Genomic DNA, 15,859 nt, shown 5'->3' with positions numbered 1-15,859 from the left:
CAATGTGGATCAATTAAATAAAGCGCAATTTTATTTTTGTATATAATGTTTTGTATGTATGTATGTATGTATGTATGTATGTATGTATGTATGTATGTATGTATGTATGCATGTATGTATGTATGTATGTATGTATGTATGTATGTATGTATGAGTATATATAAATGTACGTCAAGTCCGCGTCGTTCGCATTTTTACATATGTTATCGATTAATGAAGACATAATACAAGTGAATAAAGCATGACCCTTGTATCTCTTCTACACAATAAATGCGCCTGTCTTACACAGTAAATAAATGGCGACTCATGCGTCAGCCTTATACAACGAAGGATTGGCGACCCATGCTTCTCTTCTACACAAATAATAAATGGTGACTCATGTGTCTGTTCTACACAAGTTATGAATGGTGACAAGCGTGTCTCTTCATTACAATGGATGGATGGCGATTTATGCGTCAGTTCTACAAAAACTCATTAGTTTTCTAAACTCGTTGAAGATAGCATAATATAGGATGAAGAGGTGTTCCCAAATGCTGATATTTTCATTACTTAAAGTATCCAATGTGGCCGAATTCGTCTCATAGATGGTGTGTTATATATGAAGTGGTATGTGGAGGTTGGGGTAAGGATCATGCAAACTTCTTCAACCCTTTTCAGGAACTTTTATTTTCTACTTCGAATATCCAGGTTCAAGCTGCTCTGGATTCTGGTCCCTGTCAATGTAATGTTTACATCATCGGATACTATTTTGGATTCTTATTAACTGATTATGGAATGCTTTTCTAATCCGAATATTCTCTACGGATTCTCAATGACTGATTACGGAATATTTTCATCGTCAGAGCATACCCTCCGGATTCTCAGTGAAAGACATTTTTATCGTGAGAGTATATTCTTTGGATTCTTAGTAGCTGGTTATGGAACAATTTTATCGTTAGAGTATTCTCTCTGAATTCTCATTTAGTGACTGTGGATAGTTCTCATCGTCACAGTGTACTTTCTAGATTTTAGTTACCTGACTATTTCAAAGTAAGATTATATTCTCTGGATACTCCACTCTGACTATGGGATGCTTTCATCGTCAGATTATAATCTCTTTATACTCACTGCCTGACTACGGGCAGGTTTTCGTCATGGGAGCACTGCTGAGTACAAGTACTGAGTTTGGTATATATATGGTCTAGAATATACATCATCAAGTATATACAACTTATACAGAATCGAATATATCCAGGATGTATTATATACTAGGTCAAGTATATTAAGGATATATATGATATAGTATATACAAGATCTGGAATGTTTATGCCATAGTATGTCTAGACTATAGTATATACAAAGTCTATCATATACAAAATCCAGTATATACAGGGTTTAGTATATATAGCATGAAGAATATGGTATATAGAATCTAGTGCATTCATGGTCTAGTATATACAGGGTCTAATATATATAATATCCATCGTATATATATGATATGCATGGTAATCCAGAATGTATTATATACTGGGTAAAGTATATTAATGATATATATGGTATAGTATATACAAGGTCTGGAATATTCATGGCATATTATATATAGACTCTGGTATATACAGGTACTAGTATATATAAAGTCTAGTATATACAATATCCAGTATATAAAGGGTCTAGTATACGCAAAGTAGTTTGAGTTTAGTGTATACAGGATGAGTTTACATCATCGGAGAATATCCATGGTATATATAATCTAGTGCAATCAGGGTCTAGTATGTAAATTGTCTAATGTGTCCAGAGTATTTTATGTTGCAAAGGTTCTTGTTTTTCCAATGACTTAAATATTATAATATCTAGTCATTAGCTGTTTATTTGTTCACCCATTCAACCATCGCTCTGTTTCAGTTTCCATTTGATAACTTAGTAGTTAGATAACGGAAGGTTAGATAACGGAAGGTTAGATAACGGAAGGTTCTGGATTCCTGACTCTTCATTATAATTTGCTGGATTCATAAAGTTTTTAAACTCAATTGAATTGTCCTTTTTGTATACCGTGTGTTCCAGGAAAACCATTATTTGTTTTAGCTTTACTGGTTATAGATGACAAAAGCTTATTGAATGGTCTTTTTTATGTTGTCCGTTTATCTGATAGCGCAGATTGATCACAATTCCGCCTTAACAACTCATGAAACTTCAATCCATGGTCTGGATGGTTTTAATGAAAAGTATGCTGTTCAGACATCTAATGTGGCCTGTACAGCATTCATTTTGGATATCATGCTATCGCTATTTCTCATGGCTGTATTAGTTTTTCCCTAAAACACTTGTTAATATGTCTGAATGAAAGTTATGCCATTATAGCAACACATCAGTCATTGTGCCATTTTTATCGCTATTACCACTGAATGGAAAGTGATATTAATATGAAATTTTGATAATTTTTATGACATCTTGTTTGTCCTAAATCAAAATGGTTGAAACTGATGTCTAGGTAAAATCGTATAACTTCACCTTCCTAGTGAAAATAGTTCTACAGGGTATTCAGCAGCGGACTTCCTATGCTACATAATTGGTCCTAATAAAGCAAAGGTACCACTCGCAGGACAGCTCACTTGGTAGAGTATTAGACTCATAATTCAAGAGTTACGAGATTGATACCAGCCTAAGTGGGCCAAGTTCGACTGTTTCAGTTTACCCTTAGGACGATACATGGTTTCCATTTCTTCGGAATCGCCTAGCCATCTTAAAACACTTGATATTACTGCTTCTTTTGAATGAATGGCCATATCAGCATGGGTTTATTGCTAAATCGTTTTTTCTTATTTCCAGTTTATCTTTAGTGAAATTTCTACTACTAGGGTATTCACTATTTTCACTACAGTGGCCATGGTGACGATAGTGTTTATACCTCCCCTGAATGAATTAGCGTGAGATTTTCTATGAATGGATTCTTATGATGCCAAGTTAGTCATATTATTGTTTTTATTTGTTTATGGATACATTTGGAGGAAATGCAGATGTATATTGAAGGACGCAGTTGGGGCAGTATGTATTTAATTTAAATGCAAGTTTGAAAACCAAACATCTTCGCACCTATATATATATATATATATATATATATATATATATATATATATATATATATATATATATATATATATATATATATATATATATATATATATATATATATATATATATATATACATACTGGCAAATAAAATAGAGCTATTGAGATGAATGCCATCTTATCTAAGTCTGTGTTGGTTCGAGTCTAGGACTTGGACAATGTGGGTAGGTGAGAAAGCTGCCAGTAGCCTCTCGTGCCGTCGGTGGGACTTGCAGGGGTTGTCCCAACGTTTTCCTCCAGCATTTATGTGTGTGTGTGTGTGTGTGTGTGTGTGTGTGTTATTTGGATTATGAACGTAGCTTTAACAATTTGTCAGTCATATCGCTACGATATATGCAGTGTGCAAGCATATAGTGGTGTCTCTTACTGGGGTGTCATGTCGCAGACATGTACCATGATGTCCAATCCAGTCAAATTATCCTCTCACAAGGCCGACCAATATTAACACTAACCTCTTCATGCTGAGCGTCATGCTGTTTATGTCAGTATTTGGTAGGACTCGGCCGGTGATCGAACCCACGACCTCACTCCTCCGAGGCTGACGCTCGTACCACTAGGCCACCGGAGCGGTTCCTCCATCAGTTATGCGGTGGTCATACATATATATTTGATTAAACTGTCTGCTCTTCTTGACGTCTGATTTTATGAATGAGCTTTTTATTGGTTGTCTTTCCTTCCAAACTCACAGATGTACATTGAAGCAGTATGAGAAAATGTAGAAACAGTTAAAATTCAAGGACAGATTTTAGAGTGTATTTTCAAGATCTGAATATTATATAGCAGTGTCATCAAAATTCTAGACTTCGCGAATGCATGAAATAATGTATGTATGTATGTAGGTTGGTAGATAGATAGTTCGATAGATATATGAATGTATTAATGGATTAATGGATTCATACATAGATTGACGTGTATGAATATATACATATATGTATATCTGAAACAGGTGAATGTATATATGTTATACTGGCCGCCATGTATAGCCTATCTTGTGCTGAAAAATGGCGTTAAACCATACAACAACAACAATGTATGTATGTATGTATGCATGTATTTATGTATGTATGTATGTATGTATGTATGTATCGATGTATTGATCAGGCACATCATACGATATGGCCATTTACTGTAGCCAACGGAGTCGGCATCTGAAATTATTTCTTTAGCCACTGGGACCCTGTTGCCGCGGCCGAGAGAGTGGGATCGGCCGTGTGCGACGACTTTCCCACTTTAAAGCTCTCCCGCGCAGATTTTGTTGTGCAACCCATAGTTGACCTACTAGCACTTTTAATGTCTTGCGGCGATGGGAAGGTGGCGAAGAGATAGGTGGAGGAAACCACTGGCAGTTGTAATCACAGACCTACACGTAGGCAGCCCTTAGACAAACAGTCGTTCACTTCTGTACCCAGGGCAGCATAGGAGTCCGGAAGCGTCATGGGTGACTGACCAGCAGTGTTCACCCTGTACTGGAGGAGTCAAGAAAAGTGACCTAAATATTAGCAGCCTAATATAGACTGGTCTGGATACCGAGAATGGCAGATCATCCAAATGGGGAGAAGAAAACAAACTTATCATGGGAACATGGATTGTCCGTACTCTCATGGAGCAAGACCCCAAAGACGAACAGACCGTATCACCAGAGACTATCACGATACAACATCAACTTGTTATCACTCAATGAGACCCGACATGCTGGGTAGGGATCGCTGACGAAGATATGTACGCCTTCTTTGTGAAGGGAAAAGCAGAAGAAGATTTCATGATCAATGGAGTATGACTTTCCATTAGGAAAAGCATACTGAACCAACTCTAGGACCTGCCAACCTGCATCAACAAGGGAATACAATACTCCGCCACCCTTTTAATGGCAATTGCTTCCTGAAAATCATAAGTGCCTTCGTCCCAACCAAGACATGCCCAAACGAGACCTCAGGACAAGATTATCTTTGCTGGGTGATGTCATCGCCATTGTTGGCATGAACCAAGAACAGTGGAGTGTTGTGGTCGGGACATATGACGTTGGCAAAATTGGACAGAAATGGTCTGCTCCGCGTGAACAAATGTGCTGCAGGTAGTCTTGTGATCACCAGATCCATATTTAGACAAGCGCGCGAGAGCAAGACAACGTTGATGCAACAAAGGTCTAGGCATTCTCACCTCATTGACTACGTCATATAATCACTAAGCATATGGACATCAGAAATGTTTTTATCACTAAAACAATAAGCGACCTAGCCAAACACTTGTCAGAACCAAGCTTAACATAAACATCATTGCTCACCATCACAAGCGAAACAAAGATGTGAGAACTGCTTTCAACACAGGCAATTCACCGCACCAGGAGCACAATCAGAGTTCCATAATCTAGCTCGACAATATGCTATCTGCCAAGGGACCAATGATTGCAAACGTAAAGTGTAAACGTATTGAGAAAAAAAAATTCAATCAGCCTTTCGAAACGAAAAGATGTATAGTAGCATGAATTCAATTTGCAAGACATTTAAATATATTAATATTTTTTATAATTTCATTTGGCATTATATATTATGTAATCTGCATTAAAATTAAAACATGTTAATAATCAGCTGATTATAATGTAGATTAATTGGCACTTGCTTCCCCCGCCCTCTCTCTCTCTCTCTCTCTCTCTCTCTCTCTCTCTCTCACTATGAACCTAATTTATAATTGCAGAGGACTTATATGTTGAACCACGCCATTCTCATAGAGACCACATCCACTCCACGGTGGTCATCCGTGTTTAGCTGTATGATATGAACATATTTGGTTCAAGGTGTCATTTTAAAAATGATGCACAAAACGTAAGCCAAATCATCATTATTTTTATCGGTGCGTTTAGCAAATACAGCCTAAAATAAAAACGGTAATAATCACAAAGAAACGATAGTAAACCAAAGGGTAATCTTATAAATTATATGTACAAACCGGTGTATCAATATATATTATAATAGAAGGGTGTATTCGGTCGGGCCAGTGCGTATCATTGCTAGTAGGGATAACACAATTAATTGACAAATTGAAACATTGGTTTCCCTACTCACAATAAGCAGAAATATACAAAATGAAAAACTTTGGAATCAAAACAAACAATTAACATGTCCCTGTAAAAGCAAGTGAAAACTAAAAATAATCAGTATATTTAGTTGCAAGAAAAACGTTTTGTGATATTGAGATATGTTCAGATATTACAAATTTGCAACATAATCAGAATGAAATTTCCAACAAGGCATGCTAACGAACTACCATATAACTCATATGCGTCAGATAACATTTCATGCTGACCGAAAAATGACAAATAATTTAAAGCAGCAGCATGTCTTGCTTGTTCACCAAACTTATTCCATAACTTGGTTCAAAAGTAATATTTTCTGTTATTTCACCTTGCATTTTGAGCAGAATGTTGTGTCTGAAAAAAATAATACTTTAACTTTACCAAAGTTGTTATGAATTCGTTTCGGTTATTATAAATGTTCTGAAACTTTGCTTGCGTCATTTGCTTACGTTGTCAAAGAAGTGTGATACGTATTCTGGCTCTTTTCTAATATTTTGAACAAATGTACTGGTGTCCAAAAAGTATTCTCTCCTCTTTTTTCCCCATCTACAAATGTTATCTCTATTTCTGTTAATTCAGTCCAGTCTTTGATGCTTCTGCTAAAGACGGGATTAATGTTTTCAATGTTTTTTAAAAAGGATAAAAGACTCACTTCTCTCACAATGCTAAGGTACCAACCAATATATAGTATTGTCTGTTCTTATTGAAGAATTGTAACATGGTACAGGTCCTTGTATTATCCACAGCAATGTATTTTACCTGTGTAGATACAAAACAATATTTCCCTTTACATATAGAAACGTGTTATTGAAAACTTCTTTGTACGTATATTATTAAAATGTTCATAGATTTTGACCATTCAATCTATTCTGAATAAATGAGTCAAATGTAAGGAAAAATCATCAGGTTTTTATTACGGGCTGAAAGCATGCGTTTCCGTTATTGCATTATCAACAGCTATGAACTTCAACGGTCTATTCAGCAACTTCTCCTCAGAACGCTTCATATAGAATCGTGAAATCTATCGCTAGCAAAAAACCTTCTATGTCTCGTTAAGCTCATTTCCTAAAATGGACTAGGATCTACATATATTAGGAATGGATCCTTTGGGTCAATTCCCGCTTCTGCAACCCTAAGCCGCGTACGTAAAATATAAAATTTTGTTTCAAATGATAACTTTAGGAAATTTTCGTCATTTTCATACCCGGGAATAGTTGTACCTTGATATGGTCGTTCCTTGGGGCTGAAATATGATTTTTTAACTGCTAGGGATGTCAATCCTACACGAAGCGCATTTCCAAATCCATATTTTTCAGCCATACGAAGACAAAAGAAAAAATTGGTGCATTTTCCGCTCTGTTGGTTGCAATTTTGGAATTCCTGAAGAATGTAATCTTCACACCTTTTCAGGACCCCTTCATGTTTAAATCTCTGTGCAATTGGCGCTATTTGTTCAATATTTTCGTCTGAAACAGAATATATATATATATATATATATATATATATATATATATATATATATATATATATATATATATATATATATATATCTATATATATATATAGATAGATAGATAGATAGATATATATATAGAGAGAGAGAGAGAGAGAGAGAGAGAGAGAGAGAGAGAAAGATCTTTTAAACCTGACACTTACATAAGCTGTATATCATACATAATGCACCTATCACAGCTTGAGTCTTGTGTTTATTACATTTTATTTCTGAATTCGATGCTACCAACCTATTTTGCCCATCCACCCTAATACTGAGCAATGAACATCCATAACGCCTCCTCTTTATAAGATATTTTTTCTATTAGATTCAGATTATATTGATTTAAAGAAAAGAGTTTTTCATTACTATGCTATCATTATTCATTTTCGTCTACATATGTTAACTTTCATAGACGAATGGTGTACCCAGCAATCAAAATGGAAATATAACAGTGTGACGAAAACGATTGGACAGTTTCCCAAAGATAACACAAGACAAAGGTTAACATGATACATTTTGTCAAACCTTACTGTGTAATGGAGAAGGATTTGTCAGCTACGTCGTGTAACACTGTCCGTTATGTTAAGAAGGTTGGGTGATGTACAAAAATATCCCAAAACAACAGTTTTAAAACAAAATGCGTGGGAAACGAGAAAACTTTTTACTTGAAATAATTCATGCTATATAATTGGCTTCTCAAATAAGACATCAATTTTATAGCTATTGTGCACAATCATCCGACTCATTGTATCTTGATTTGACAAGGTAGTGGGATTCCACCCAAAGCCTGATATATGATAATATATGACACGCTCTTATCCTTCATCTCATCAACTACAATATGGGCGGTACATGTACAAAACAGTTCTTAAACTACTTTATGAAAACTTTATGAAGTGCACACTTGTAACTACACATTTACAAATTTTATTGTTTCAGTTTTAAAAGGACGTGTATGTAGTAGTGGCAATATACATTTAGTTTCTGACCTTACCCATCTAGTTTTATAATTTAGTATAACGTAATTAAAAGATTATTCTGCTGTGACTTTTCAAAGAGACGAACTACATTCTTCTTTAAGATTTAAGATTGAGGAGATAAATGTTTTTCTTAATCAGTCTTAGGCAGGTATAATTAAATGTAATATTCCTGAATTTTGTGTTAGCCTATGCTTCAACAAATTCCCGAAGTCACTAATGAGTGCTTTCTCTAATTTCATAGTCTTAATACGAAATTCTTCTAGCGTAGGAATCTGAATAAGTTTAAAACGGGTGGAGTAGACATCACAAAATTATGACTAGTGCTTCTTACTCAACACGTATTTATTTCGTTGTTATTGAACTTCATATGCAGTATTGATTTATGTGTATTATTGCATTACGGTCCTGAAGCGAAATGTGTATTCACATTTTTCACTTATGTTGGTAACCATTTAAGTTAGTTATGGTTACACTCACTAATATTTGTTGATAAGGAAGTTATCCACAGAAAGGTAAATGTCGCCTGCGACGGAAGTAAAAAGGCTATTTTGTACAAACAAAGCTCGGCTAATTGTCAGCACTAATCTTCACAATACTGTAAATTATAACAGAGAAAGAAGACGAAGCTTTAGTGTTGACTAATGTCTTAAATGAGACATAATGTAAGACCTCTTTTTATGAAGTTTTACCCGCATCCTCTAATGCTTGGAAACGACCAAAACTTTTTTAATTGCATTATTATTATATAATGACTAAATAAAACTTTAGCAACCTATATAAAATCTAGCCTAATCTAATAAATAAAACTGAATGTTAATTAAGTTAATGTTAAAATATAATTATGTATACAGTTAGAACAAAAAAAAACACTATATACCTGTAATTGACTGATATTTCTTAGGATGTAGACATTCAAGGAACATAATCATGTCTGTGTAAGTCACGTCATCGATTTGAAGTCTCGACTGGTCTTTGCTATTCTCAATCATCTGTGTAAACACTTCGGATCCCTCCATAAGTGGATATTTCACGAAGTGCAGCTTCTTGCCTTCAACCAAAAGAGTGATGTCTGTTAATTTAGACTTCCTGAATAATTCAGGAGGTTGTTCATTTTCGACCACTCGTTCACTTTTCTTTGGCTGTTGAAATAAGTTGGAAGCCATAGTTGAATTGTTTGTAACATACAATGTGTACGTGCAAATATCAAGTTACACTTTCGATATATTTTCCTGGTAAAAGTCACGTGATGTTAGTAATCTATAACAACCTAACTGGTTCAGTAAGTTCTAAACTTTAATAGGTAATATTAAACACATTATCGCCTGGTGAAAAGAAGCCCGCTTTAAATGAAATAATGCCGGGCTTTTACAAGATATTTGTGATTTATTAAGAGATAAATATGCATTATTACAATACGGTACCCATACTTATTTCTTTTATTGATGATTTGCTTTTAGACTAATTCACATAAATGACGGAGCAGTTAGACATGTTAACTTGGAATGAGTTGCATTTCGGATTAAATAATTAAGATATAAGACATACACACACAAGCACACACACACACACACACACACACACACACACACATATATATATATATATATATATATATATATATATATATATATATATATATATATATATATATATATATATATGCAACATACGTTTCTCATTCAATCTTCAAGTCGACACGACGAGATATGCACATCAGATTGACGAAGCGTAAAATGACAGGGGAGATTTCTATTAACAATCTCATTCAGATTGGCATTTCTACATAAAGATATGTATTATTTTTTTTACTATAAGGTACAGTGAGTACCCCGTTATCGATTACGAATGTGTCAGAGTTCCATTAATTCTACATTGTTTTGGTTTGGTTTATTTTCTAAAATACTAAAGCGGTGTAATTGCTTGTGAAGTCGCCGATACCACAACACATTTAATCGTGGGTACGATTACGGATGGCATATATGTTCTAGTCATAAACCACGTCAGTACTGAATATTCGTTAATTGATGCGCTTATATATATGTTCATAATATATCACTTGGTTGCTAGCTAATAGGTTATTAATGGCGTGATGCATTCTTTTCTCGCTGTATAGAAGCGGCAAAACGTTGGATGAGTAATCACGAAATGGGAAGCACTGACAATGGAAGTGGAGATTATAATCGTACACAGAATGCACATTTCTCTCTGCAGAAGACGTAAAGGCAATCGTGTAATTTAATACGAGTATTCTACGATGAAACATGTTGAATTTAGGTGGAGTGTCCTTATGGAGTAATGCCTACAGTTTTATATGGATATATATGGGTAGTTTAGTACATGGAGTAATGCGTACAATTTTAAATGGATATAGGTGGGTATTTTAGTACATGGAGAAATGCTTACTATTTTATATGGATATGGATGGTTATTTAAGCAGATGGAGTAATGCCTACAATTTTAAATCGATATGGATGGGTATTTTAGTAGAAGGAGTAATGCCTACAATTTTAAAAGGATATTGATGGGTATTTTAGTAGCTGCTATGCGGATAAACATTTTTATTTTTCTTCTTGAATATTTGTAAACATATGCATTTTTTATCGTTCTGTATTCCCATAACTTATTATATATTCTTTGCAACATGCAAGTATTACTGCTGAGGGAGTGATAAGTAGGCTTTGCATAATCCCCTTCACATTCAAAGCGTTGATGGAGACGACAAATATCTACATACTTTGTTATAATTTATACTATAGTTGACGAGGTATTACTGTGTTTTAATATCTGATAACTTTTAAATGTTCACATACTTTCTAAACCAACCTTACGCATGTTCCTTCTCCACGACGTGATCCCGCTTCTTCGGACAATCCTCTGCAGTCATAAGTAAAAAATAGTCAACATAAGCAACATATAGCCAAATACATACATATGCGTCAAGCGTGTATACATTAAGTCTGTACATGTCGCTGGATATAATACTATCCTCATGAGACCAGTCGCTGTGCCATGACATTTGAAACAATTCATTGACATCGTCACGCTATATTTCATATACAGTTATTAAAAGAACGAAAGTGAGGCGGACAAAGCTTAGAAATAGCGGTCCGCATAATCTTTATTTCCTAAGTCATTAAAAAATGGCTACATATTAATTTGCCACGAAACATGCAGCTTTGCATATTTTGACTGATTATTTAAGTGTACGTTAGATACAAGTCATATCTAGTAATGTTGGTTTATATACTGCAAAAAGCAAGGAAAAAATTGACATGACGTCTTAAGAGTAACCAAATATTGGACTTCGATAAAACTAAAATAGAAGAACCTCATACGTCAGCAGGATGATTTGTATAGTCTTATCGGAAAACAAATATGGCTACTGCGTGCAGTTTTATGTAAAATGCATCATTCTTTAATAAAGGAAAATATCAGTGTTCGGAAGATGATTTCAAGACATTTTCTTAACTGTTTTACAGGCTGAACGTCACAGAGCAAATTAAGTGTTGAATATGCATCGTATTAGAAGTATTTAGAGTACAGGAATTCACCGAGACACGTCTCAGTTACCTTACACATTGCCCAACTTGCATGAATTTCCTAATTTAAAAGGACGTGTAAACATACGGTAAATCCGCATTACCGAATATATTGCCGAACTTGTACAGAACTGAGAAAAAATGTATTATGCATGTAGACATGCTGGAATTCAATTTTACCGTATGCGTTATCCAAATTGTTTGCACCTTTATATTGAATATGCCATATACACATTGCCAAGTTATATAGATCTGAACATTTAATATACCATTTTTACAGTTATATATATCGCAGCTTGCAAAGGAGAATGCCATACAACGAGTGATCTGTGTCCTCACGCATATTTACGTATATTTTACACATTCTGGTTGAGAAGAAATTTTGCTTGCTGCCAGTAGATTCTTATCAAACCCTAATTTTGTGAAAAAAAATGCACTGCATGTGTAACGTCGTTGATAAATTCTTTTCGTTTCAAATAAAGGATGAGTTACGCTTGTGACGTATATCTGCCCTTGTCCAGTCGTAATCATATTCATTCCTAATGTATATATTACATGGGTATCCATTTAATATCCATTTTCAACATGGGCATTAGTCATTATTTTGTTTGAATGCACAACGATGACAGCGTCACATACAGCGCAGAACATTAAATGACGTGTATCAACGTTCCAGATACATGAGTAACCTTTTTTGTTGGTGTCGTACGACACACACACACACATACAAATATATATATATATATATATATATATATATATATATATATATATATATATATATATATATATATATATCTGGGCAAGATATATACGTCGCCTGTACTCAGTTATATTGCTGAGAATTGTTTGCTTGGTGAAAAACAATCAATTTATACTAACGATTCTTATTAGCAACGTAATATGTTAAGGTTTCCTTTTTACGAGTTTAGTTTAGGTGATTGATATTGCTTTCATAAAAAAGCAAAAATCAGGAATGCATATTGACCTTCTTAGAAACACTGATTTATATGAATAATCTAATTCTATTTTAAAATAAGTATGAATGTAAGTTGTGTGTTTTACCTGAAATTAGCGGTACATACTAACATGTATTTGCAGTTACATATGCGTGTGCTTGTGTGAGAGATAAACATATTATTTAGCAAATCCTTTGTCACTTCAGTAGTTACTCTCTTTTACTGTAGCATTATGGATGGAATATTAACACTTTCTCAGTCAGTCAGAGTTGGCAATCTACAGTTTCAGACTTAGCATGGGTTTCATTCTTAAAGAAATTTAATTTCCTATGTGTGTCATTGTTACATTTCTTATGTTGCAAATATCACTAATCAATATTTCCAGGAAGTGTTGAACCGAAATGTTCGGGACGATGTGACATAATCAAGTCATCAATAAAAAATTGTATTTGAGTTATTATTTTACAAATGGCAAACATTCTCAGTTATTTCCAGATATGTCATTGGTATATATATACGTGCTTTTTATGGATAAAGGAAAGCATGTATGAACACTTTGAAGAACAACAACTATCCTTTTCATAATAGCTTCATGTTGCAATTTGCATCATTTGAATAAAAGTATTCCAATCTTCATCTAAAGTGCAAAACACGAGGTAGAAAAATGAAAAGAAAGTAAACTGTTTTGGTGCACCAGTTTCAATATATCTTCTTTTTAAGGATAGAAGTATTTGAAGACTGAATAAAGGCCAACGTTTAAAAGAGAAGAACTGAACGTTGGTTTGACTCGCAGTCAAACACACAATAGCGAATGGATACCAAGAAACAAAAAAAATGGACGAACGGTGAATGGACGAAGAGATGAAAGGACAAACGAATAGATCAAAAATGAGCGAATAGACAGATGGCCAATTGCCGAAAGGATGGCTGTAGTAAAGAGACAAATGTGTAGACAAATGAAAGAACTGTAAGTACTGTGAGACAGATTAATAAACATATGAATGGACAGGCATATACAAGGACAAATTGATGATCAGATTTGGAGAGGTATCATACCAAAACAACGCACGGACGAGTGAATAGTTATGAATTTGTCAAAGAATAAATGTATGGAAACATGCAGGGAATTTCCAATAATTGTATTCTATTAATTATGAAAACTAATGCCTGCGAAACAACACACACGCCAGAAGGTAAATCAGAGTGTGATTAATTGTGTGCACATTTGTTACCTTATAAAAGCGAAACCTGCATATCAAATTCATTCAACATTGACACATTGACCCAAAAACACATTTCCAAAGCCTTATCGATGTAATACTTCAGACTTTACGAAGTATATACTGCCTCTTATTTAAATGGTTATTATTTTCCTATCTCTATCCCTTCGTCATATCCTTGCCCATCCCCACACCCCCGGACGGTTTCAAACTATCACTGGATTAACTGTCTTTCTTGTTTTCTTATTCAAAAGCGATCAGTATTAGCAACACATATTTTGGCATAATACACGTGTTCATTATTAACAATTCTTTCCACTTCATCACAAAACCGAACTCTAGTGGAAATGTACAAATACATTCGGAACAAATACATGCATAAAATGAGTATATAAATGTCGTTTATGTGCACTATATTAATATTTATATTTCTCCCGCCATTACACATATTAGTGAATTCATTCTTAATAATAATGGACCCCTTGCAAAGCCTGAAATCAGTCATGTGATTAAAATACGGAAACAATAGAGAAGATTGATTTCAGTGTCTTCATTAATAAGAAGTTTCTCTTTTACCAACGTCAGTGGTCCACGACCAGAATGTCAAAAAAACTAGTTCAATGGGACTGAATCATAAATATTCCTGAAATGATTCCATAACAGTAAACGATAGACAATGAACGCCTTCATCCCAAGTCAAGCCTAGTCTTTATTAGGGCAGACCATATGCGTTTCTAAACCGGGGGGGGGGGAGGGGCAATGCTTGAAAACTATTGTCTCGCTCTGATATATTTAAAGTCTAAAATGGATAATATCCCACTCCTAGTTTTACTTGAAATAAATTTATACAATCGCAAAAAGGACAATATAGTTCCATAAACTACATGACCATTCTCTTACAGTACAAATTCAGTCGGTGCCTAGTGGTTACAGCGTCCGCCACGGATGCAGGAGGTCGCGGGTTCGATCCCCGGTCGAGTCATATGAAAGACTTACAAAAATGGTACTAACAGCTGCCTCACTTGGCTCTCGGCATTAAGACATGAATGTTAGGACTGGTCGGCCTGGTGTCAGGATAACGTGACTGAGTGGGACATCATGATACGTGTCTGCAGCATGATGCTCCAGTGCTAGACATCACTATAAACTTTCACACTGCAAACATTGTAGCGATATGACTGAAAAAATTGTTAAAGATACGTTACGAATCCAAATCTCACACACGCACACACGCACAAATGCAGTCAAAATTAAAATAGTTAATAGTGTTGAATATGTATATTCTGCATCGTAACATGGCCATTATTACTAAATGACTACACTCCGGGCTCGAATTTAAATGGCATTGTTGTCTTTACCGTTGTTTTTGTTTTTCTTTTAAACAGAATCGAATATCATCTGTAATTTAATTGTGTATAACTCAAAAGATTACATTTCATGTTTAAACATAATGATAAATTTACACAATGCAATCAAAAGCTTGACAACGT

At 34.6% G+C, this 15,859-nt stretch overlaps 1 long non-coding RNA gene across 1 annotated transcript; it reads right to left on the bottom strand.

Moving 5' to 3' along the window:
* Positions 1-5,930: 5,930 nt before the first annotated feature.
* LOC149783969 (uncharacterized) lies at positions 5,931-9,853 on the bottom strand. Its single transcript, XR_016414084.1, has 2 exons — positions 9,529-9,853; positions 5,931-7,642 (listed from the first exon to the last, which is right to left on the bottom strand). It is a non-coding gene; the product is annotated as an uncharacterized LOC149783969 (long non-coding RNA).
* Positions 9,854-15,859: the final 6,006 nt, after the last annotated feature.

This window comes from Sinohyriopsis cumingii, chromosome 14, assembly GCF_028554795.1.
Source record: "Sinohyriopsis cumingii isolate HCF-2022 chromosome 14, ASM2855479v2, whole genome shotgun sequence".
Classification (NCBI taxonomy): Eukaryota; Metazoa; Mollusca; class Bivalvia; order Unionida; family Unionidae; genus Sinohyriopsis; species Sinohyriopsis cumingii.
Note: the sequence above shows the minus strand (reverse complement) of the source record. Positions and strands in the feature narration are given on the sequence as shown.